Source organism: Ambystoma mexicanum, chromosome 4q (genome assembly GCF_040938575.1).
Source record: "Ambystoma mexicanum isolate Mex_15411 chromosome 4q, UKY_AmexF1_1, whole genome shotgun sequence".
In the NCBI taxonomy this organism is placed as follows: domain Eukaryota; kingdom Metazoa; phylum Chordata; class Amphibia; order Caudata; family Ambystomatidae; genus Ambystoma; species Ambystoma mexicanum.
Genome location: NC_090928.1, coordinates 975,966,641 through 975,993,177, shown reverse-complemented (window position 1 = coordinate 975,993,177; position 26,537 = coordinate 975,966,641). Strand labels below are relative to the sequence as shown.

General features: G+C 48.2%; 1 long non-coding RNA gene across 1 annotated transcript in view; it reads right to left on the bottom strand.

Annotated features, from left to right (window-relative positions):
- Positions 1–626: 626 nt before the first annotated feature.
- The window catches only part of LOC138468116 (uncharacterized), a 233,924-nt gene continuing 208,013 nt past the window's right edge, over positions 627–26,537 (bottom strand). Inside the window, exon 3 of the long non-coding RNA XR_011268208.1 lies at positions 627–707. This is a non-coding gene — a long non-coding RNA (uncharacterized lncRNA). The remainder of the gene's footprint in view (positions 708–26,537) is intronic.

Genomic DNA, 26,537 nt, shown 5'->3' with positions numbered 1-26,537 from the left:
GGAAACTCAAGGAAGACCAGGAAGGAAGGCCGCACACGGGGGAGGTGTGCGAGGAACGCGGAAAGATACAGGTACAAGGAAAGGGAAGGAGAAGGAGTGGGTCCGGGAATTGAAGCAGCAAATCAGTTCCAGGAGCACAACGCGACGCACGTCTAGCCTCAGCTAACGATAGCATTGAGACGTGCAGAGCCGCAGGGGTGTGGTTAATTTATGGAACGTGCTGCATGGACGTAAAGGTCGATAGACCGCGTTGTGTGAATACGGCCATGTTGGGTGTACTACAGCGAGTAACCCCCGACGTGCCAGGGACCAGGAGGACCAAAAGGGGCGTGATTGACCGATCATGACAGCAACATTGTGTAGGGTGTGTGAGAGGATTGTTTGGGTGGGGATACTGGGTAATTCTTTTTTGCGTTTTAGAAGAAGCATATGGGTCATGGTAGAAGATGGAGTTTGGGTCCTGCGGAGGTGGGCACTTTAATTGCTTTTTTATGCTGCGGTGTTTTGTGGGCATCAGAGCGGTATACCCAGTAACGTAGTTCCTTCACATTTACCACAAGTAGAATGGCGTATATGACCGGGAAATGACCACCGATGGATGAAGTTTTTAATGTATATTCAGTCACCGGGGAACAACTGCAGAGGGGGTGATGTTGCTGGCGTGTCCGTTGCAGTGCCGGTTGCTTCCTCTGTTCGGGTGGCACAATCTGTTGGGAGACACATTTTATGACCTTCATTAGGGAGGACACATAGCTGCTGAATTCCTCCCCCAAAATGGATACTGCCCTGTGAGCTTCTGATGCTCACCTAACAGGTGAGATTGTATATGCATACGGCACCCTGTTACCACCTCCTGGGCTGATAAACGGTGGTCTTTGCAGGGCTGTGTGCACAAACTGAATAATGCAAGTGGCAAACAATGCACCCAGTTTTTCTTTAATGTGGTACACAGTTTCAACAGTTTGCTTTTCAAAGGGCCGTTGATGCGTTCCACAACGCCGTTGGCCTGTGGGTGGTAAATAGTGCTTATCTGATGCTTGATCCCCAGTAATGACAAAACTTCCTTGAAAAGTAATTGAAGAAATTCATGGCGTTATCTGACCTCAATACATTGCACACACCCGATTGAGGAAAAACCTCTCGCACTAAAAAGTTAGCAGCACACTTAGTGTCTGGATGTACACAAGGTCCCACCTCTATCCATCATGAGAAGGGACACATGATCACGATGAAGTAACGAGATCCATTGCACCTTTCCCCCATGTCTGCATAATCAATATGTAGTTTGTGGAACGGCCGAGTAGGGCGGGGCAAGGTGCCTCTGATTGTTCTTAATGTAAACCCTGTATTGTAACTTTTACACGTAGTGCAATGTACGGCCATGTTAGTCAATTTCTCCTGTAGGTTGGGGAAAAACCAGTCCTCCTGTAAGTCTGCTGCAATGTGCTATTTAGAAATGTGTGATGGATGGTCTAACTGGTCGAATGCGACCAGTAATAACTCATGGGGCATAACCGCTTTCCCGGATACCTGAGTTGCCAGAAACCCTAAAAGAATTAGACAACCAATACACATCGTTTACCATTGCTCCTAATCCCAGTCTCACAGGCTGTGAAAACACTGGGAGTATACCTAGACTTCAACCTTTCCATGACAAAACAAGTCAATTACATTGCCTCATCCTGCACATACTACTCCAAACTCATCACTGCAGCTAGAGCCTACCTGATGAAGGAAAATTGCCTTACTATAGCCAGAGCTATAATTGGCTCCCGGCTAGATTATTGTAACCCCCGCCTAGCAGGTACATCTACTAAGAACACAGACAAACTACAAACTGTCCAAAATAACGCACTCTGGGCCACCATTAACACTCCCAGAAGAGACCACATCTCAGCCACCAGAAGACAAGTCCACTGGCTACCCATAAAAGAAAAAATGTTCTTAAAAAAACACTCTGTCTCACTCACAAGTGTCTTCACCACACAGCACCGAACTATCTCTCACAGAGAATCTCTAGAACCACCACCGACAGACCTACCAGAACCCCCATGCCAACCTCCTCATCATGCCCAAAGTCTTTAGTGCGCGGGCCGGAGGCTCAAGCTTCCCATTCATTGCAGCAACTCAATGGAACGCCCTTCCCCCTAGCCAAAGAAACATATCATCCCACCTAGCATTCTGCAAGGAAATCAAAACTTGTCTGTTTAATTAAAACGCCTGTTTACACCCACTTCATTTACACTTGCAACCTGATCGACCTAACACTGTATACAATATACACTTCACCATCACCTCTGTAACCGTCTACAACATCCCTATTGTGGCCAATATGCAAATCCATGTCATGTAACTACATTGCTACGGCCTATGTAACCAGTAAGCAATGCTGTATCATGTAACTAACCTAACATGTCTTAGCAGTGCCTCGATGTCCCCGGGCTGTAAGTGCACTATATATGTTCAAATAAATAAAAATATCTCTTGCCTCCATAACAGATCGGTCAGGGCCTGTTTACACCCTCTTTTCACCCAAAGTTCTTTCTCTTCTTGTGGTGCTCTACCCTGAAACTCAATCAGCTGTGCAATGGGTAAGGCATTGTAAGGTATTGGCAACTATTAAATGCTGGGTGTTAACACAGGATACTCTGATATTAGGGGCACTGGAAGATAAGCTGATATTTTCGCCACAGCATTACAGAGTGAGACCTCATCTGTGTTATTAGTGTGGGCAGTGCACTTTACGACTGCCACTACAGATGGTTGGGACAATGTGTGAATGAGCATGTCTAATATTGCAGTATGAAGATCCGTCAGCTCTCCTAAATCCCTGCCTCTTCCACCATGCAAGGCCTGCATGCACTGTGGTGGTGACATATGCTGAATCAGAATAAATGGTCATGCGGCACCACTGGGACGCTTGTAGTGCTTCAATTAGCAATATGAGCTCAGAAGCTTGAGACAAAAAAAATGCATTGGGAATCTTTTCTGCACTAGCATTTCGTATTCCCAGTCCACCAGATGGACCACTGCCGCACCAGTGTGCTGCAAGTCTGTGTCCTTGTCAATTGTAGCTGACTCATCAATGAAGAGGACCCCCACCCCTTGAAATGGCTTGTCATGTGCTTTTGGGATATCATCTCCTTCTCCCTCAAAAGCTAAACAGTCATGGTTTGCCAAGTCCTCGTCAGAACACATTTCTGTTAAAAGGGTGGTTGAGTTAACAGTTTTGCATCATACAATGTGGATGTTTGGGCATGGTAAAATAATTTCGTATGCAGATGCTCGCTGTGTCGTCAGTGTGGATTTGGAGCATTCTAAAGTGGCAAAAATGGTTTGCTTGACATACAATGTTACAGAGCATCCCATAACGATAGTTGAACTCTTCTGAATGGCATATTTTGCAGCAGCAGGTGCTTGCTCACATGCAAATTGGCCCTGCATTACTGAATCTAGCCTACCACTGTAGTAGGCCAGTAGCTTGAGGGCCATGGTGCTCTTCTGTGTCAGCAATGCAGTCAACAATTGCCTGTTGGAGTGAGAAAATAAATAGAACTCTTGCGCATAGTCTGGTGTCGCTAGCACAGGTGGAGTGGATATGACCCCCTTGAGGTCATAGAAATCGGTGAGCATGTTCTCCGTCCATTCTATTTTGTTGTCCCCCTTTTGTGCTTCCTTGAGGGCCTATAAAAGGGGCCTGGTGTATGCTGCATAGGCAAGTATCCATGCCTTCAATAATTGCAGAGCCCCAATAATTTTTGCATTTCCTTCACTGTTTTGGGCCATGGGGTGGTGCACACAGAGGTGGTGAGATCAGGGATGATTATTTTGCCATTAACAGAGATCAACTGACCCAAGTAGAGTACTTCCCGGAGCCAGTATTGTCATTTAGCCTTGTCAACCTGGTATCCCTTGTGGGCCAAGAGCTGTAGGAGTGTTATAGAGTCTTTTCTGCACTGGTGCTCACTGACACTGCACACTAGTAAATCATCAACATACTGAATCATTATATTGGGCAGCTGAATATTGCCTAAATCAGCGTTTAATATCCTGTTGAAAATGCTGGGGGACTCACAGTACCCTTCAGGCAATCTTGTATGTTTGAAGTGCATCCCCCGATGAGTAAACGCTGTGAGGTATTGTGAATCGGGATGCAAAGGGACAGAAAAGAAGGCGTTTCTAAGCTCTACCACAGTAAAGCGGGTCGCCTCTTTAGGGATGCTACAAAGGATTGTTGCATGGTTCGGAACCAGTGGAAATTCTGCCTGTACAATGTCATTAAGAGGGCGCAAATCCTGAATCATTCACCAGCTCCCCATTTTGCCTTTTTAATCGGGTATATAGCTGTGTTGCATGGGGAGGTAGATGGTACAATTATCCACTGATTTAGAAGGGCAACGATAGTACCCTGTATCCCCTCCTCTGCTTCGCTTGATGAAGGATACTATCTGACCCGGAGTAGCACAGCACCTGGCTTGAGTGTTATTCAAACTGAGGTCACTCCTTGTAAGAGCCAACGTCGTGGGCATTTGTCATCCAAAGCCTTTCTAGGGACCTGCTCTAAGTCTGCATCAGTGACAGGGGGCAGGGCCACGAGAGCCATAAGAGGACATTGCACCTTTGGTAACTGCACCATAATGTCAGAGGGGATAGAAATTGCTAGTAGAATCTCGCCATCAACTGTTCTATCTTCGAACAAGTCTGTATCAGTCACTTCCCTGAGAAGCATTGTGGGGTCAATACACAACACTGTGCGCCACTCACAGCACTCTGAGCCGGTCCCTATCATAACAATCCATTTAAGTGACACTACCAGTTCCTGTAATTCCAGGCATAGTACTGTCCCTGCAACTAATTCAGAGGTTACCACAGACCGAAAAATGAAGCCGGATGGCACTTTCCAACATGCCTTGCCAATTTGGGGCACTGCCTCGAGACGCACTGTTATACCATACACAAACAAATCGGGGTCGACAGGAATGCCGCAAACCACTGCCTCTCCTCCCCTTGCACACATGCCTGGAGTGACACACACTATTCCTTTGTCTGTAAAGGAGATGGTCATATTCAATTTGCCTAACAGGTCTCGCCCCAACACATTTTTCGGGGAACTCTCAGAATACAGCAGAGGGGCACGCACCATCTTTCCTTCTAATTTGTCATCAAGTTCTTTTGTGTAGGGACCCATGGTGACAGCCCCAGAGAAGCCCTGCATGTCAAGGGTTTCACCAGATAATGGGAAGTTTCCCTCACTGATGCATGATTTAGTGGCATCTCCGTCAACAATGAATATTAATTCCTTGTTACCTATCTCAGTGCCCAACAAGGGTTCCTCATTAGGGTGGACTGTCATGGACAGGACAGGGCACTATTACGCTCACCTGGTATCCACGAGGGTGCCACACGATACTGGATGGAAGTCTAAACGCTATCCCGGACCCCTCTCTTCTTGGTTATGTGCCAGACGTTGGGTAGCGCCTTAGGTTTTTGTGCGTTGAACTCTCCGTCCTGCGTCTCTGTGCAGGGGCACGTGGTTGGTGCGGGCGTTCTGTGAACCTAGTTGCTTCAATGGTCCGTGTGCCCTTATGTCGGGTCCAGACCGGCTGTGACTCTGATTCTGCTTGCTGTCTTCAAGGTGAGTTATAATGTCTTTTCCGTCTTTATTCTGTCTCTTTCTTTCCCTCTGTTTTCTCTGTCTTCTCGGCGTCTTGCTCCACTACGCTGTTCCCTAACAATGCCTCTTTTTGTTTTCACAGGGATGGTTGCGATCTCGGAGTTGCCGCGCCAATGGCGAAGACCACGTGAGTTATTGATGCGCGGAATGCTGCGCTGTTTATTGGTGTTAATTGCTAACCTGTGTTCTCTTCTTTTCTTGTACAGGTTGCAGTGATGTTCCGGAGTGATAAGTGATCGAAGCCTGCTTGCCCAGGTAAGTGCTTTGTTAATGCTGACCTTGTTCCTTCTCTCTTGCAGGTTGCGGTGAAACCCGGAGATGGGCGAGGTAAGAGGAGCGCAGGGTGCTGCCAGGACTCACTGCTTGCCCAGGTAAGAATTGTTATTAATGATGTCCTTGTTTCTTTACCCTTGCAGGTTGCAGCAAACTCCGGAGATGGGCAACGTAAGCGAAGCGCAGGATGGATTCAAGGCCGGTTACTTCACAGGTAAGTGTTCTTGCTCGCTAATGCTGTTCTTTTTCTTCCAGGTTATTAATGGAATCCGGACCTAGGGCTTCAGGATCGGGCCGTCGGAGAACCAGATGAGCAGGAGCTGGACACGGTGAGCGTTATGCTGCAGGAATGCAGAATAACGCGAAGCATGTTCTGCTGTTTGGGTGTGGTCTAAATAGCCCAGGTAAAGTAGTTCCAGGCCAAGTAGTTCCAGGCCCAGCCACACCCAAAACACTAGACCGCATGGCTTGGTTCTAAAGAACTGAGCTGTGTAATAGGCCTCCATGTTGGATTAAGGTCCAAAAATGGTATTGCTTTATTCCTGATAATGAACCTGGTGCCAAAGAGGCCTGGACTGCCTGCATGTATGTTTCTGATGGAGTTTTAAGGCCCTTGGGGCCAGTGTGAAGGGCTTTAGCCCCACTGCTGCCAGGGGGCTGTTATACCTGAGGGGTTCAGGGGCATGGGTCGTGACAGCATGCAAGAGCTCTCTGTGGGCTGTCCTAGTCAGGGTATGTTTGGTGCTAGGGAATGTGAAAGGGTTGTTCCCCACCACGCTCACCCCTCGGTAGGGTACAATGGTGCCATTCGGCACCGCGTTGGCCGTTGACATGCTACTCCCGTACATGGTTTTCTGTAGGGGCATTGGTGGTTGTGTCATCTGGGGGTTCTGCCCTTGCACACCTGGGGGTCGTAGTGGAAGTTGAGTGTAGGCCTGATGTATTTCATAGGGTATGCAGGTTGGCCTCAGGGTTTGTACCTATGGCTGGGGTTGGGTTGGTGGGCAATAGCTGTTATATGGGTTACATCCTGCCCCGTGCCTACTCCTGAACTCTCTTGCAAAGTGCCCCCACTTTGTACAGCTCCAACATTGCGAGAGCCCCATACCTACTCCCTGAGGTCCCATACCTCCAAATCTCTCTCCACCCCCTCTGAACCCATCCCTCCCCTGCTGCTGACCTCCTTGCTGGCACTGCGGGTAGGGGTACCGAGGTCCGTCTCCGCACTGTCCTTGCCCTCCTCCTGACCAAAATGCTGCTGTTCTCACATCTGGAGGCACTGAGGTCTGTTCTGCCACCTCTGTTTCTGAATTTGAATATACGCCCCTTCCACTGCTATTTTTGTTAGTTTTTTCTGTACTAGTTTCTCTTCCTCAGCCTGCAGACTTTGGGCCATTTCTTTCTCTCGATCGTTTATTCTCTTGCATTGGTGTATAATTATGGTTTGAATCTCAGCCCACCATTTCCCTTCAATGCTCACTATTTTGTCTAGCGCCTTCTGAACTTCCTTGGACAAACCCCTTTTAATTATGAAATAAAAAAGAGGATCTCGTTGGTCCCACTGGTCCCCCATCTCCGCACGCCACGTCGCTTGAATGTTAATAATGTACTGCAAAGAGTCCTCATCGTCCCCCATGGTATACTGCATGATAGACTGCAGGTCTGATATGTCGGGGTACATTTGCTGCAGTGCGTCCCACACCTGCACTCTGATATTGTTGAAGGGTGCACCATTGTGTGCAGCATCGTCTAGTTTTACTCCTGAATACCCTGCCTTAATCCACACATCTCCAGCTTGGTCCCCCACTATTCCAACAAGCAAACTTTTCATATCCCCCAAAGCTAAGGGAATCCATGCTGTATGTTTTTCGAGGGCATATATCCATTTTCCAGTACCAGAAGCCAGAAGTAGGGGGTGGGAGCAGCTTGATCAGATTATTCTTATCCATTTGCGCCCAGGGCACAGTGTGCTCTGCCTAGGCCTTTATGTAACAATGGCATCTGTGTACCTGTACTGCTACCTTCTTTAGATGTAACACTTCCCTTTTTTCTTGCTACTGCCTGAAACCTGTTCCTTAACCGCAGGCCCCAGAAACTTAACACACGCTGCGATATTTCAAGCCCCTGCTGTGCATTCCCCTCCTCGTCCTCCATCTCATCCACAGTATCCCATTCATCTTCCCTCAGATCTTGGTCTGCGTCCCTGTCGGACATCACTTTCCTGTATCCTGTCCTTCCCGCTCACCCGTCACCATCCTTTTTGGTCGTGCTATCTAACCGAAACAAAATGTCTCCTGTTCTCCATTCATCCAGCCCACTCCCCTTTTTCCCCCTCTCTCTTGAGTCACTCTCACTCATGCCAATTCTACCCGCATAGCCTCCAATGCTTCTTCTAGCTCCTTCTGGACCTTACTATCCTGGAGTGGGATAGCACTTGGGGTCGATATATAGGGAGTTGGGCAGTCTCCAGGGTGGGCACATATATCAGGTTTCTATACCCTGTGGCTGGGCGAGTGGTGAGTGGGTAAAGCCCTGTGTGTGTGGTTAAAGTCCCCTTCCCCTGTGCTGTCACGGACATTGTATCTCGGGCAGCACCTTCAGTATTGTGAGTCCCACCCCCATCAGTGTTCTCCACATCCTCCATTACCATCCACAAATCCAATATCTCATTTCTCTTTATATTTAGCAGCTAAAAACGTGTTAATGTGGTCTAGTATCCCTCTATTGTGGGTGCCCTGATCTGGCCAGGAGCGGGGCATCCCCCCTTGTGTCTCTACCACCCACTATTTATGGTATTTCTCTATGTTATTCCTGTACAATGTGAATGCATTATACGTGTACTTCAATGGCGTCCCCCTACCCATCTTTGCAATTGTGTGCTCAAAAAACCCCAACCTTTACAAATATACAATGTGCACCCTTGTATCACAAAAGTCACCACCATCCTGTCGCCCCCTGTGAGTACTTCCTCCTCCCACTACCCACGTGCACACACACAATATTGCACTACACACTCTCAAAACAAATTGTCAACATTGACCCACCTCTGGCCTCCACCTCTTGCACAAAATGTGTAATACACCAAAACAACAAGCTAAAAATAACAAGCTAAAACAACAATCACTACTTCCACCGAGCCCGCTAATTATATGGAGCTCCTATTTTTTCTTTAGCTCCTTGTCACAAAACAAATGGCGCCATCATCTTCCCTCACTCAGAAAGGCTCCCTACACTCTGGTTTTTCCTCCGTAAAATCCTCTTATATTACGAAACAAATAATAAAAATCAATCTCGCCACATGGCCTTACCACACTCCTCCTTCACACATGCACACAACACTCCCCCACACCATACCCGTCGTCGTTATGCCTCACAAAGGGCGTACTCACGCCTGCTTGTTCACCCGAGCTTCTCTTCAAAGCGCAGACAGGAATTCTGTAATAATAGTCCCTGCACACCTCTGCAGTTTGCACGATTGGGACTGGTCACTGCAGGGAGAGCGGCCTGGAAGCCTCTATGTTTATGTTTATGAATTTGTAATGCGCACACAGTACCCTAAGGCTTAAGGGCGCAGACAGAAAACAAACATAACAGACAAACATGGACCTAGAAAGCCTGATGGCTACCCAAATAACCGCCGATATGACAGAGAAGTGCCAGGAAGACTAATGAAATAGTAGTGGATTCAGTTTTTTCTTGAAGATTTCTATACATTCAGTAGTTCTAATATCAGACGGCAGGGCATTCCAGGCTGCCAGAGCTGCTATGTGAAACGCACCATTGCGAGTTTTGGCTAGCTTATATCGAGGAGTAATTAGCAGATTTGTATTGTTGGATCTTAAAGATCTAGTGTGGTGTTTCCTTTCAATTACTTCCATTAAATAAGATGGCATTTGTCCTTTGAGGCACTTATAGGTGATAAGAATCAACATAAATCACACTCTTGCTTGTACTAGCAGCCAATGTAGCTTCCGTCTTGAATCTGAGATCTGGTCTCTGCGTCCAATTCCTTTCACCACTCTAACCGCTCCGTTCTGAATAATTTGGAGCCGGTGAAGGTCCGTTTGTGCATAGCGGGGGTCACTGGGATTATGTCGGGGTCACCAAATGTAGGAAAGTCCCTAGACACTCACACCAGAAATAAAAAAAACAGTAGGGAAAAAAAGCCAAATACACCTCTTGCAAGTTTATTTCCACAAAAATGGGAAGCGCCAACAAAGAACTCTGCTGCCGCAGAAATTTCTGGCAAAATCTGCATAAGCAGCACATTAGAAAGGTACACAGCATCATCAGTGACATCACTGCTTACAATAGAAACCCTAGTGGCTGTTTGGTGAGACCCTAAACATAGGTCACCTGCTCATAGGGGATGCCAGGCCATTGATCCTAGTCCCCTCCGTCCATCTTCTTCCACGTGGGTGATGTTGCATTTGTCATTGGTCACAAGCCGGGTAATTGCCAATTATTTACAAACTAAACAACAAATCTCTATCTATGTAGCAGTGCACCTGGTACTAGCAGACAGGGGACCGGGGGTGGGGGGGGGAAGAGGGCAGCCAAGGTCATACTAACTCACACACTACACTCGTCCAAGACAGGCCGACACCTCTCCACGGTCCTCCACTCTCATTCAGGGCATAATTTCATCCCTCCCTGCACCCCACAGCACAAATAACGTGACCTAGAACTGAAGGAAGAAAAGCCCTGCTTGCTGATCTTTTTGTTCGATCAGTGGTCTAACAGGTTTATGATCAGTGGTCTGGGGCCGGCTGGTACCTTGGAATTCAGAGGTCCTAAAGCTAAAGCAAATAGGTGCTATAACATAGAATTGGGACTGGTGGGGGTCGGAGGCCAGTGCCCTCCTTCTCGTTGAATTGTATCATACAAAGATACTCAGCCCTTCTCCCATGGCCTTGGAGGGCACATTCTTCCCAGGGCGCGAAAGCTGGCAACCTTTTGGACAAATAAGGGTTTATGGATCTCTGTGCTCTGGCCTTCCTTTCCTCATGTTCACGGGCTACGCCTGGGATGCTGGCTGCTGGAATGCATTTAGGCCTTTCATTCCAATATGGCTGCTGATATGTAAGATGGCATTTGTTTCAGCATGTGCACTACATCTATAAAGCATGCAATAATGTGATTGTGTAGAAACCTTTAAAGGGACCCACCTATCCCTTGGTCTCTTATATTATATTTCACAGTCTTTGCCTTATTCTAATCCGCTTGGGGGTAAGGGAAGATCATCTCTCCTTCCCAACATTATCTTGATTGTGTCCGAAAGGTTGACAGCTCACGAGGATACAGCAAACTGTATACACGTTCCATCCTGACTGAAAATCATCAGTATGGTGCAGTCTGATAATATTGTGAATGGAGCAGAAAAGTTTTATTAGGAGTAGTTAAACAGTTCTGTCAAACTAGAAATGTGCAAACTATAACAACAGGATGGCTCCGACCTGTTGGCAGTCTACATGGTGCGGCCCTGGGATCCCGAGGCACAAAATGTTGCGTGCAAAAGCACGCCGCGCTGTGCATCTGTCTTCTGGGGCTGCAGTATCCAGACAGCATGTGGGAGGCAGCCGAAGGCCAGAGCCCACAGCAGGTTAGTGGGAGGAGAGTCCGAACGACTATGGGGCACAGGGTGCCACGCAGTGGTGGGTTGGTTCGGTGGTAAGAGCCCAACCCAAAGGGACCAGGAAAGGGTTGTTTACAAAAGGCGGAACCTGTGGAATGCAGCATTTTGATCTGGTAACCGCAGGTTCTGCCTTTTGGAAACGGCATTCAGACATGCATCCAGCTTCACCTCACATTCAATAATATTTCTCACTAGCAAATCTTGATCTGGGTTCCTTTGCTAGGGTCAGTGATCAATTTACAATCACTCAAAGTCCTGAACGTCCTTTGGATCACTTTGGAAAGTGGCTTCTGGTTGTCTGCTTCTTGTCCTTGGTTCTAGGGAGACCCCCTTCCCTTTTGTCTTTGGGCCCCACTTGCAGCTGGCCATTAGGGCTCCACAAGCATAGAGGATGGGCCAGAATAGAGCTTGGCAAAACCCTAGAAGTTCAACCAAGGGATTAGGGACCTTAATTTGTCCATAGGTTTCACTTCAACTGTCTTGCCACCTCCTTATCCTTGGGACCTGGCTCTGATCTGCAAAATCCTGCACTTACGTTCCTCCTTGACGAGATGCCACAAAACTCATTCTTAATGGGACCTTTCTTGTATCTCTTGTCCCCTCCTCTTTACTCTCTCGCTCCTTCTGCTAAGACAAGATTGGTACTATGGGGAGTTGCTGACTCGACTTCCTCCCCAACAAGCCCCCTACAGCAGTGCAATTTGTGGGGGTGCATGCCGGGGGACCGTTACCACCTTCTTAGGAGGCAGGTGTTCCCCCTCAGTTGCTGCATTCTCAGAGTGAATGCCTGCCTCATAGAGCCAACACTTGCTTCCTTTGTCCTTACCCCCTTATGATTGTCACACATATAAGACTAGCCTGACAAAGTAAGCATCCCAGTGGGAGGATTGCTGTGACTTGTCATGCTGCAAGCCATTTCTGAGTTTTGGGGTGAAGCTTGGCTCTCAGAATACTGGAGCCAGTGTGGTGTTTGGGATAAAGAATGATTAGGATTTCAGAAGCACAATGGTGGAATTGGGTGGTGTCACTACATGCATTGGGATCCTTCCAGGTGGTGGCTGTGGCGGAAGTACAGGTTCTGATGTAGCTGTCTTTAATTACATACACAGGATTGTGTACTGCTCAGGGTGCTCTGTTGCATGCCACACTTCTGTTGCTTACTAGAGCTTAGCATTTAAGTAGCTGGTGATGGGATGGAAGTGCGCCGCTGTTCTTCTGTCTTCCTTATGATGCTCTTAGTCTACTCCTGGATTCTCAAACCTCTTGCTGTGGTATTCTGCTTCCTCCAAAACCTTCCGAGGTTTTATTTCCTGAGGCATGTCTTTTTACTTATTGGGAGTCTTTTCTAGTGATATATCCGCTTTCTTTGTATTGTTATCAGCGAGGATGGTGAAGCCGAATTGCCTTTTGACTAGACATTGGTAAGAAGAAAACCTGTCACAGCCAGATCCTGTTACCTGCCTCCTGCACAGCATGTAGCCAATATACAAGAGTACCCCAACAGCACAACACCAAAGGATGGATTACTTGTTTGTACTTTAGCTAAGCAAGCCAAGCCAATGTGCCGCAAACCGTCAGGAAAGGGCATGCACTCCCAGTAGGTGGGGAAATAGACACAGACAAATCATGCCTCTGCCTCCTCAGTCTGTGCTGTGCCCTGTGTGTATAGTTACAGTCCTGTTTAAACCCCGCTTCATTTAGAGGTTCTGCAAATAAACACTGTTCAGTTATATTCCCTTTGCAGTGACAGTTATTTCCTATTTGTTTTCTTTTATATCCGTGTTTAAGTCACTCTCTGTCACTGCCCATGAAGCTGCATCACTAGGTAACGTATCCATTGTTCTAAATGTATCTTATTTATCTATATATTTATCCATTAGGGTTGTATAACACCCTGCATTGAGGGCAAACCCCTTCAGAGCACCATTCAGTACAGCCTAGGTGGGATACACTTGCCAACCTCAAACGCATGGGTTGAAACCCCAGTACAAAATCTCTTGGTGGCGCATCGATCATACTTAACCGGCACGAATTCAGGTTGTCGAAATCTTATCTGATACCTCCACTTCAGGGAGGCTAGTGAAGGGGGATCCTTTGGACCCCTAATAATTCCATGGGTGCCAATTTATTTAATTTGCAATATTTCATTGTGTGTGAAACTTGCCACGGGTGGCTGACTGAGAGCTGCACAGCAGATACAAAATGAGTAGATTACAGCATGAGAAAAACATGACAAATTTTAAAATGCAACAAAAACAAAACTTTAAACTCACAGTGGAAGTGTTAACAAAAATAAGTGGTTCACCAGTTGGTAAAATATTGTGAGAAAAGCAAAGTCTTTTTCATCCTCTCCTAAACTGAAGAAGACAAGGCTGCAGCCTTAATTAGACTGGTAAAGAGGCCCAAAGGTGTAGCGCTACTAAAGAAAAGCCGTTTTCGATGTTAAAGATTTTGTGACTAACCGGATTTCTAACCGAGCAACAGACGTAGGGCCTCATTACAAGGACGGCAGTAACCCGTCGGTGCTACCGGCCGGTTGCCGCCGTACTCATAACACTGCATCCAGCACCTGACTTCCTGGTGTCACCAGGACATTACAAGTCCCGGCGGATCAGGACGTCAGGCACCAGAAAATAATAGTTCCCATTCCCATGGAGTCCCATAGGATTCCATGTGAGTGGGGACACGAAAGCACCGGCACCGTTGATAACGTGCCGGTGCTTCTGTGAAAACTCTGCGGTCGGGTGCCGTTATGCCCAGCAGGTCTGACCTGCCAGGCGCAACAGCCCCCGCCCACAGAGTTGTAGTGTGGCGATCTGGAATGGGTGTTGGTACGGTGCAACCGGCACCCTTATTTCTGGACCGCCACAGTTGTAATGAAGCCCTGACTGAGTACCACCAAGCGATTGTAATTTGTCAGCCAGACAGCTCTGTTGGTTTAGCGAAAAACCTTGAAGACTAAATAGCCAATTTGTGCTTCCCGGTTAAGCCAATGAAGTGGGTGGAGCATTGGATATATATGATCATGTTTCCTAGCTAAGCGTGCTGCAGAGGGTAAGATGGTCTTGAATGACAGCAATGTATGATTAGGTAGTGTTAGGATTTGTGGAGCCCTAGGAGTTTTTGGGGGCCTTTGTGGCTGAAAACACACAAAAAACTACATTTCCCAGAGAGCTTGGTGGCAACGTGCATTGCACAATTTTTAGCAGGAACAGGACGGAGGTTTTGGGGCAGTAATTGCTGGGGATAGTCGGGTCCAGCGTAGGTTTCTTGATTAACGGGAGAACCCAGGCTTCTTTCAGCAGGGACTTTGCCAGAGGAGAACGAGGCATCAATGAAACTGGTGATAAAGGGAATGAGCACTTCGGCACAGTCCTTTACAATAGGGGCTGGGCAGATGTCACCTTTGCATCTCGATGGCTTGAGGTTTTTGAGGATGGCGCCTACTTTGGTTTCTGAGACAAGGTGGAAGTGGAAGGTGTCCGGTTTAGGATTAATGGTATGTGGTGGGGGAAAAGGGGGAGGGATTTTGATCAGGGATTGTTTGAGGATGATTTTCTCTTGTAAGGTGGCGACTTTGTTGAGTAAGGCCGCTTGTATGTTCACACACCAGGTTTCGTCTTTGGTGATGCCTGTGCGTGGCAAGGCTGGGGCTTCTAATTCCTTGAGAATGATGAAAAGCTCTTTGGAGTTAGAATTAGCATTGATGATTCTGTTGTTGTAGGACGTGGCTTTAGCCTGGATGATGGCTTGTTTGTAGGCTTTGGCAATAGCCTTGAAAGAGGCTTTGTGGGCATTCAATGGGAATTTAAACAGGCAATTTCAGCCTGTTGTTTGTCGGCTCTCAGTTCTTGTAGGTTGCTGGTGAACCACAAGTTAGTGTGGGTCAGAGTCTTAGCCTTCCTTAGCACTAAGGGGGCAACTGTATCAACAACTGTTACCATTTATTTCATATTGATGTTAGCAAGTGCAACAGGGTTGTTGGCCATGTTATGGAGGTAGTCTGGTTGGAGTGTGGACAGTAGAGGCGTGATACACTCTTTAGTAATTTTTTGAGAGATGCGTGCCGAAGTGGTTGGCATGGGGGTGTTGGCAGAGGTATTGAACATGGGCTTTGGGATAGTAAATGACACAACTAAGTAGTCAGACCATGGACACAGGGAGATAGCCTTGATATCTACCCTGCAGTTAAGTTCTGAAAGCCAATCGAGGGTGCAGCCTTTGGCATGGGTGGGGGTGTTGACACGGTGGACATAGGCCAGGGCACTTAGTGAGTTGACTAGGGAAGTGGCGTTGTGGTCTGTCATGTCATTAAGGCCCAGATTTGGGTTCCCCCAGTAGGAGGAATTTGGAGGTAGGCTTAAGGTTGGCATTGAGAGAATGTAGGAGCTCTTCCTCAAAGGTGCATAGGAGTCCAGGGGGCCTATACAAAATGTTAGGCAGGATCAAGCTATTATGGGAAGTAGTGAGTTTTGCATCTAGCAGGTCATAGTTACTGACCATTTTTTACTTACATTGTCTGATATTGGGTGAGTCTTTATAGATCAGCGCAACCCCCTTCCCCCTGGAGTCCTGTCTATCAGAGCTCAGAATGGCAAGCCCAAGGGGGATGGCAAGGGACAGTGCCGGGCCAGAGGCTGCATGTAGCCATGATTCAGTGATGGCTAGGAAGTCTAGATCAAGTGAAGTAATGAGGTCATGGATGTATGTCGCATGGGCAGGGATGAATCGTGCGTTAATCAATGCTCCCTTGGTGCGGGTGACATTAGGCTGGGTGGCCTCCTGGGTCTTTGCTGTTCCATTGGGCTATGTAGATATCAGAAAAGTCTTGACATGGTAAGCCCTTTATCCTGGGGTGTGTAGCGATACTTAGTCTGAGTGTGATCAACAGGCATCTTTCTGGAGGTGCGTTTGGCTAATCTCAGCTTTCTGACTTGACAGGGTTGGGTGTAGGAAGTGCAGGTAGGGAGAGTTTTTATGTGCAGTGTTGTGTTTCTGGTGTTAGTAGCAGTGGGGACGGCGTGTCTTATGTCTATAGGGTCAATGCTCTCATGCCCTGTAAGAGTAGGAGGAGCTTTCCTATTGCTAAGGCAATACTGTGCATGTGTTTGGGCATTACTGTCAAGGGGGAACATGCAGAGCCATAGTTGTGGATAAATGGGGGCAGGCACGCTGGTAAGCTGGAGGTAGCTGGTAGATCGGATGCAGTCAGTTCCCCTGTGGGCTGGTATTCGTTCCGTATGAAAAGTCGGCTGATGGGGGAGGGACGGAAGCGGGTGAGGACTGAAACAGAAGCAGTGCAAGGTTGGCAAAAAGGCTAATCATGTAGAGGCAAAGCGGAATTAGCTGGCGTTTTCAGTGCACGCTTACCTTGGGCCGACGAGGTGTTGTGGGCATTGCATCTGCTTATTGCGCTGGTGTTCTCATGCAGCGTAGTGCAGCGGAGAGCCGCAGAGAGCTTCCCTGGCCTAGGCAATGACTGGCTCAGACTTTGTCAGGCTGAGGCCATTTGATGCCAGCTGGCCCAATCAGGCCTCTCAGTGATTGCTGGGTCTTCTTGCAGGATTGTAGTGTCATCGCAGTGGCCATTTTAACAATTGCAGCTTCCTTACGGCTGACCAACGCTCTTGGTGCCTAGGAAATTGGAGTGGCCATGTGCTGGGCTTTGAGGATAGTGAATAATAATTACAATAATGTATTTCGTATATAGCACTACACACCCATAGGTCTCAGAGTGCTGAAATAACAGAAGCCATTATTATCCCACAGAGTGGCACTCAATTTATTGACCTCGGAAAGATGAAAAGCTGGGTTGACCCTGCCAGGATTCGAACCTGCCACAGCAGGCTGCACACAGATATCAGGGGCGAGAGTTTAGCTCGGTGTGCCTTCTGACTGGCTGTGAAATCAGTCTTAGTTTATCTGCCTGGAATTTCTCAGTATGAGGAAATGGAAGGACATGGGAGCAACTGGGGGCATGGCAGGTGGCACAGGAACCAGCAAGAGAATGCTGAATAGTTGAGTTGGCGCACCACCTTCCCTCTTCCTCCCATAGGGTGCCCTTTCCATGCTTCAGCAGACCCTTGGAAGGGGCACAATAATCCACTTTCCAGACAAACATTGGCGCAGTCAGACCACCATGGTTTTGACTGGTGCAGTTTAAAAACTCTTCATTTATCATACATGTGTGCTCAAATTACCCTACAGGTAGGGTTGCCTTTGCCCCCCTTCTGCCAGCAGAAACAATTCCAAATAAGGAAGCCAAAGAAGGACAGACCATGAGTGATCAAACACACATGACAAGCATGTCTTCTAAGTACTCTATGGAATTGCTGTGATAGGCTGCAGTGAGGAGCCGCTGGTACCCCAGACGAAGGCCTGCAGTAAATACAACTGCTCCCACGTGGCTGCATACTAAAGTGGCACCATGGTGAAGGGCAGAGGTGGCCATAAAAAGCAAAACAACATGGGTGTGTTTACATTCCAAACCATCAAAACCTGGCCAGACTGTCAGAGCCTTCAGTCTTCTTTACCTGGCGCAGAGGCAGCACAAACGCCTCCCTTCCCGTTAGGTCTTGGGGCCTGGAGATTACACCATCGCAGGCTTCCGCGACCCTTCGGGGAAAGAGGGTTAGGGTCCGTGAAGTGGATAGGTAGAGGGTTGTAGGATCACCGGGTTGAGGAATAGGAAGGAGTTGTGGATAGGAATGGGGAAATTAGGGTAACATGCTCCTTGGCTCCTGCTTCCTTTTTGTGGAGTTGCAACCTGTCACTCCTATACACTTCACAACATCTAGTATACACTCAATACGGGAGCCTTTGTGCTGGAGCTCCAACCAGTTTGGCCAACTGCTTCTGCAGTGCCAGTGAGTATGCCACTGTTGTTCACAAACACTTGCCAAAACGTTTCTCAGATTATTGCATGCAAGATTCCCACATTACTGCATGTAGGATAAAGCTCCCCCCACATTGCTTCATGCAAGGTACAGTACACCTAGACGTGGCTCACTAGGTTCTCTCAGTCATTAATTGCAACAAGAAACATAAACATGAACTTAGCTTCGTTCTCAGGTGATTCTGCGGCGACTGCCGTCTTTTCTGTCCACGCACCGTTCCGCGGAGTCATCTTCCAGTAGAAACAAACAAGGAATGTCAGAACGGATGCGTGCGCTATTACTACCCTTGAAGGGTTAATTGTTCTGAAATCGGGCGGCCCGTGTCTAGCGTCCCCCACACGGAGGCCTAAGGAGTCTGGACCATGCAGTGCAACCCAAGATGCATGTGGTAGTTGAGCAAGCACTACCGATGCAGGATTAGTAGTTCGTGCCCCAAGAGTTAGTTTCGTTTTGCACGCGGCTTGGTTTTCGTGCCTTTCGTGTTAGTTAGGAAAATCCCTTCCATGCAATTAGCCGCTGCGCGTAGAGAACATGCGCTACTTATCTCGAATGTGACGCGGGGCCTGCGGTATGCTTTCAGGCGGGCTGTTGCCCCGCTGATGCTTGCTGCCCGGAGCTCTGCTGGTACACATCAGCTCAGGTTGCCGGTCAGGATTGTGAGTGGCGCTCGTGGGGCGCGGCTCGCGCATGCACGCTCGCGTGGGCGTGGCTCCCATGTGTCCTGCTGCCGGGGTTGCTGGGAAACATAGTTTCTTGGCTGTTCTCCACCCCTGGCCTCGCGACCTGCTAAAGGGGTGGAGAACACGTCTTGAGAAGCCTGTCGGGCGCCGAAGAGGCCCCCATCTCCCTCCAAAACCCAACATAGGGGCCCTTTTCCCTGCCACCACCCCAACACTTGCCAGGGTCCTGACACAGACCCTGACCATGAGCTTAATTCAGCATTGACAGCAAGAGAGCACGAACCACCAGACCTTTGGCAAATAGTGGAAAGTATGCAAACAGGATTTACATCTGTCAATGAGAAACTAGATGGCATCACATTCAACATCAACACCCTAAATACCAAAATTGAGTGAATACTTGCAAGAGTGACGGAACCAGAAACCTGACTTGGTAAAACTGAACATGATCCCTAGACCCTCAGAAATCAAGTGACCACGATGTCTAAAGAGCTGAAGTGAGTCCTGCAAAAATGTGATGACGTTAGGGTCTCGTGAGTAGATTAGTATATCGTCGATGTACACTACTGTGAATACATCGATGTAGTCATGCAAAACTTCGTCTAGAAAATGTTGAAACGCTGCTGGCGCATTGCGGAGCCCGAAGGGCATTACCTGATATTCATACAGGCCAAATTTCGTGCGTAATGCTGTCTTCCACTCGTCGCCTTGTTTTACCCGTACCAGGTGGTATGCCCCACGGAGATCTAGCGTGGTGTAAATTGTGGATCCGCGTACCTGATCTAGTAACACAGGTATCAAAGGCAGGGGATAATGATTTTTTATGGTTATCTTGTTAATTTCCCTATAGTCAATGCATGTTCTTAGATCCCCTGTTTTCTTTGGCACGAAAAACAGGGGTGAGGAAACCGGTGACTTGGAATGTCTAATAAACCCATTAGCCAAGTTCGTTTCAATATACTCTTTTAGATGTTTCTCTTCTGCTTCCGTAAGTGCATATATTCGACTGCAGGGCAGTACTGCTCCTTCCACAAGATCGATTCGGCAACCAAAAGGCCGGTGTGGGGGTAGGGTCTCGGCCGCGGCTTTGCTAAAGATGTCCCGATATGCTTCATACTCCATAGGCAGGTTGGTTTCTGAACTCCCCCCTACACAGTGAGTTATCTTCTCTGATGTCCCACAGTTCGCATGACAGTGAGTGGAATTAAATTCCAGTAGCCCGGTGCTCCAATCTATGGTTGGGTTGTGCAGCCGTAGCCAAGTCAACCCCAAAATAAACCCGAACTGGGGAGCCGCTATTACGTCAAAGCGGATCATTTCCTGATGTGTTACTCCACAACTCAAGTGTAAGGGTAGTGTTTGCTGTGTAATCGGTCCTGAAACCAACTGTGAACCGTCCACCGATTTGACTTCTTCTGGACGGGATTTGTCACACAATGGAATTCCTAGTTTCAAGGCCACCTGACGATCCACGAAATTCCCTGTGGCCCCAGAATCCACCATCAATGACACTGGTGTCCGTTTTTCTTGCCATCTGAGGTGACCTGCTATCATAACATGACCTGCCTGGCTATGTTGCACATTCGCTAGAATTTCAGGGGTGTCTTCAACTTTGCTCGTCCTTGCCACCCTCATGGGCGAGCGGTCACGTTTCCCGAAGGACTTCCCTTAACAGGCTTGTTCGTACATTCCCGCACAAAATGGCCAGCTTTGCCGCAATATAGACACAGTTTCTCTCTCCGTCTCTTCTCTTTCTCTTCTTTAGACAGAGGCCCACAGTTCCTATCTGCATTGGTTCGTCTGTTCCTTTTTCTGGTGTTTTAGTAGTCTTTTGTTGGTCGAGCCTCACTAGAGGCTTGTTCTCCCACCTGCGCCGGTCTTGTCGCCGCTCATTTTGCCTTTGGTCTAATCTAAGAGCTAGGTCAATCATTGTTGAACAGGTCTCCGGTTAAGGGTCAACTTGTGCTACTAGATCTTTTAGATCTTCCCTCAGCCCCTGATAGAACAGAGCCATCCTTTTATCCTGAGGCCAATCGGTTTCCATAGCCAGTCGATTAAAGGCCGTGACATAAGTAACCAGTTCTCTATTACCTTGTTTTAGTGTCAATAGTTCTCGATCCTTTACTAGAGTTGCTGCCCTACGATTGAAGATTTTACCAAATTCTTCGAGGAACAATTCCCAATCGTAGAGCAGGCCGTCATCCTTTCGGACCAAGGGGGTGGCCCAAGAGGCCGCATCGCCCGTAAGCTAGGAGATTATAAATGCGGTGCACGCTTGAGCTGTCCGAAACACTGCTGGTTTGGTTAAGAAATGCAGTTGGCATTGCATTATAAACTGATTAAAGTTATGAGGATCTCCATGCTGCCTCTCCGGGGCTGCTAGGGGTATTGGTGGCTCCGGGGACACTTGCACCTGTATGGGGGAAGGGGATGACGCTCTAGGGGTTGGTAGTGGCGTAGCTTGGGCCTGACTTTGGATTGTTAGGGTATGGACCTGACCCGCCAGATTCTGATAATCCTGTCTGGTTGCGGTCAGTTCCGCTTTCAATTCCTGAAGCAGTGTAACCACATCAGCCATGGTTGTACTGCCTGGGCGCCTGATTTACACATGGGCTTGCAATTCTGTCAGAGCCTTCAGTCTTCTTTTCCTGGCGCAGAGGCAGCACAAACGCCTCCCTTCCCGTTAGGTCTTGGGGCCTGGAGATTACACCATCGCAGGCTTCCGCGACCCTTCGGGGAAAGAGGGTTAGGGTCCGTGGAGTGGATAGGTAGAGGGTTGTAGGATCACCGGGTAGAGGAATAGGAAGGAGTTGTGGATAGGAATGGGGAAATTAGGGTAACATGCTCCTTGGCTCCTGCTTCCTTTTTGTGGAGTTGCAACCTGTCACTCCTATACACTTCACAACATCTAGTATACACTCAATACGGGAGCCTTTGTGCTGGAGCTCCAACCAGTTTGGCCAACTGCTTCTGCAGTGCCAGTGAATATGCCACTGTTGTTCACAAACACTTGCCAAAACGTTTCTCAGATTATTGCATGCAAGATTCCCACATTACTGCATGTAGGATAAAGCTCCCCCCACATTGCTTCATGCAAGGTACAGTACACCTAGACGTGGCTAACTAGGTTCGCTCAGTCATTAATTGCAACAAGAAACATAAACATGAACTTAGCTTCGTTCTCAGGTCATTCTGCGGCGACTGCCGTCTTTTCTGTCCATGCAACGTTGCGCTGAGTCGTCTTCCACTAGAAACAAACAAGGAATGTCAGAACGGATGCGTGCGCTAGTACTACCCTTGAAAGGTTAATTGTTCTGAAATAGGGCGGCCCGTGTCTAGCGTCCCCCACACGGAGGCCTAAGGAGTCTGGACCATGCAGTGCCCCCCAAGATGCATGAGGTAGTTGAGCAAGCACTACCGATGCAGGATTAGTAGTTCCTGCCCCAAGAGTTAGTTTCGTTTTGCACGCGGCTTGGTTTTCGTGCCTTTCGTGTTAGTTAGGAAAATCCCTTCCATGCAATTAGCCGCTGCGCGTAGAGAACATGCGCTACTTATCTCGAATGTGACGCGGGGCCTGGGGTATGCTTTCAGGCGGGCTGTTGCCCCGCTGATGCTTGCCGCCCGGAGCTCTGCTGGTACATGTCAGCTCAGGTTGCCGGTCAGGATTGTGAGCGGCGCTCGTGGGGCGCGGCTCGCGCATGCATGCTCGCGTGGGCGTGGTTCCCATGTGTCCTGCTGCCGGGGTTGCTGGGAAACATAGTTTCTTGGCTGTTCTCCACCCCTGGCCTCGCAACCTGCTAAAGGGGTGGAGAACACGTCTTGAGAAGCTTGTCGGCGCCGAAGAGGCCCCCATCTCCCTCCAAAACCCAACATAGGGGCCCTTTTCCCTGCCACCACCCCAACACTTGCCAGGGTCCTGACACAGACCCTGACCATGAGCTTAATTCAGCATTGACAGCAAGAGAGCACGAACCACCAGACCTTTGGCAAATAGTGGAAAGTATGCAAACAGGATTTACATCTGTCAATGAGAAACTAGATGGCATCACATTCAACATCAACACCCTAAATATCAAAATTGAGTGAATACGTGCAAGAGTGACGGAACCAGAAACCTGACTTGGTAAAACTGAACATGATCGCTAGACCCTCAGAAATCAAGTGACCACGATGTCTAAAGAGCTGAAGTGAGTCCTGTAAAAATGTGATGACTTGGAGTCCCGTTCTAGACAGAATAATATCTGTATTATAGCCTTACCAGAGAAATGCGGGCAGAATCCCATGGAAATCGCAGTAGAAACCCTCCTGAAAGGATTGCTGAGGAGCCCAAACCTCTCTGGAACATTTGTGGTGGAACAGCACACAGATCTCCAACAACAAAACCAAAGCCCGGGGGGCCTCCCAGACCAGTCATTGTGCGACTACTCAATTATAGAGACCTTGATGCCATTCTACAGCTGGGAAGCAAGCAAGGCCCGCTGCATCTTCAGTCAGTCAGTATCCACATCCACCCAGATTGTTCCACAGCGGTCTAGGTGGACCGAAGGATTTTCATAGGGGTCAAAAAGCTACTCAGAGAAAGAGCGACACCATACGCAATGTTATTTACGGCCAAGCTGAGGATCCAGCATGGGGCCAAGTTTTTTTCATGATGCCCGAGGATGCCGTGACCTTCATTAATGTAACATCCCTCTTCCCATGAGAGAGCCATGGGTCACAAAGTACTGTCTCCACTACATGAGAAATTCTAAAGCATGTACTCCCCAGTCAGTGGGCTAAAAAAAATACTGAGCAGAAATCAGAGACATTCTTGGGTATTTGAAACTCTGACTCTGTTCAACGTAACTACCCCATCAATTGGTCGGGGTTCTATCAGGGGCAAGCATCCTAAAGTTATGTATTAGTATCCTGAGGGGTGGCGGAAGGTGTTGGTAAAAGGGGCAGGCAGAAGTAAAGGTGGCAATCCCCTATGGAAAGTTGCCATATCAATGGGGGGGGGGGTTCATGTTGGGGTCTGCGTAGGGATTGTCTGAAGGGTAGACATCACCCCTGTTTGTGGGGGGTGATGAGGGAGGGGTGGGTGGGTGCTATTGTTGTGGAACATTATTGTAAAATGTTGTCTTGGCAGTCACAAAATGTTCATTTGGGAATCTATTGCACCCTATACAGTTCACAGTGGGTTGCAGTTGTGTCCAAACCATTTTTAATCCAGAACTCAAGTAAATGGTGGTTATTAGGGTGCTATTTTTGAATGTCTGTGGACTAGGCAACCACTCCATATCTAGAAGAATAGTGTCCTATGTTCACAGACATAAAGCAAGTGTCCTGTTCCTCCGGAAGACGCATGATGTAGGAGGGGCTAATTTGGTTTCGACAAGGCATGAGAGCACTATAGATTTTACACAAATTATTCATCACAGTCCAGCGGGGCCCTACACTGATACACAAATCGGTTAAGTTTACACTATCAAGTACACACATGGACCCTGAGGGTCGTTATGTAATACCGCATTGCTACCTGGTAAACACAGAGGTGCTGCTGCTGAATTCATATGGCCGTACCCTCGATGGTCCAGGCTTCTATATAGCCATTGCAAACATACTAGAGATGTACCCGCTTACTCCCATTATATGGGGGGGGGGGGGCTATTAACACTATACTGGCCCAACAACTCGACAGAACAGGCAAAGCACTTATGCCACTGTCCAAAGTGGCACAGAGTATCCTACATCAAATGGGCAGGCTAGAATAATGCGATAGTTGGAGGGTACTACACCCTGACACGAGGGAGTATACACTACTCCACGGTTCATGACATGTCCTCCAGAATCTATCTCTTTATGATTTCACAGCTCCTAATGGGGAAGACAGCCATCTCCGATACACTACCATCACATACTCTGATGATTCACCTATACTCTTACAACTAAATTGGGGAGCTGTGGATTCTATTTAGGATGGCTGGGCATGTCACTTCAGTTGGTGCTCATGTTTTCAGAAAGATAAATCCTTCTCGGAAACCTTTGACACTTTCGGAGGAAGGGCTGATAGCTTGTGACTAAGACCCTTGGTATTCCAAGAAGAAGAGCCGAACAGGGGTGGGATGCATGTCTGTTGCAGAATATATGCATTAGTCATGCAACCACACAAGCAATTTCCCCGAACTAGGCCGCCTGAAGTTAAGGCAGGTGTGGTGTGTGTGATAACTGTTAAGCTACAGGAATGAGTTTGCAAGAAATCCTTTGCACGAACAAAGACACGTGAGAGAGAGCGTGCAACCAGCTGCCAATGACTATGCAGATTTTTGTTTTGACTACGTGCCAGCTATTGAATACAATGTTAACTAAAATGTATATAAACTGTATGAACTTTGAATGCTTAGCTCACTCATGTGCAGTCTTTTGAGTGTGCTGGGAGTCATGCCCTTTTGCGAAAGCCTAAATTGAATAAATGGATGACTTGAATTATTTGGTCTGAGTCTTATTGGTGGGGTCTCTTATGCCAGGTTGGGGTGAGCAAAAGGTGTATCCTCAATTTGGCCGACCACGAAGGGACCCGAAGGTGCGGTAGCCCATCACTGGGTGAGGCCTTCCAGGGCGAGGCTGGAGAGTTAACGGTATCAGGGCCCCAACGAAAAACCGCACCATTTAATGCGAAAACATGCGTTACCCTTCCTCCGCCAGTCCCGCCGGACGACAGGACAGCAGGCTGCCACTCTTCGGGTTCGATAGACTTCTGGCGGAGACCTCACAAGAGGTGAGTGCGGGTAGGAGGAACGGTTGGTAAGGCCATTGGGACAAGAGTATCAGTTTTATGGTATTTATTATTGTTGAGGTCTGTTTTGAAGACTAAAAGGAAGGATGGATGTTTGATGTGAAGGACCGTTCCGGATGTAAAGGGTATAAGTGAAACAAAGGAGATGGGAAATTCATTGGGCCTCATTACGAGGTTGGCGGTAAGGCAACCGCTCCGTTGTATTCCGACCCACAAACCCGGTATTAGCGGCGCATTAAATAACGGTGCTGCTAATAGCGGCATAGGCGCGTACACGCGCCCCTTCACAGAGCAAATACCTGCATGCCGGTAATAGGGGGAACTCCCAACCCATGCATACATGCAAATACCGGCATAGCGAAGCCGGTAATCACGGGCTGCACGATGCCGGCCAAACAAGCATCGCGGACCACCCGCAAACAGCAATCAGGATACAAGGCAACTGCCACAGGTGCACACAATCCCCACAGGTGGAGTCAATGGAGGCTGGGCCAGTATAAAATGAGCACACTCACACACCACACCCCTTCCAACACCAAAATGCTACCACTAGCTGTTGCAATCATGGCACTGGAGGACATGCCCATACTGCTACAACTACAGC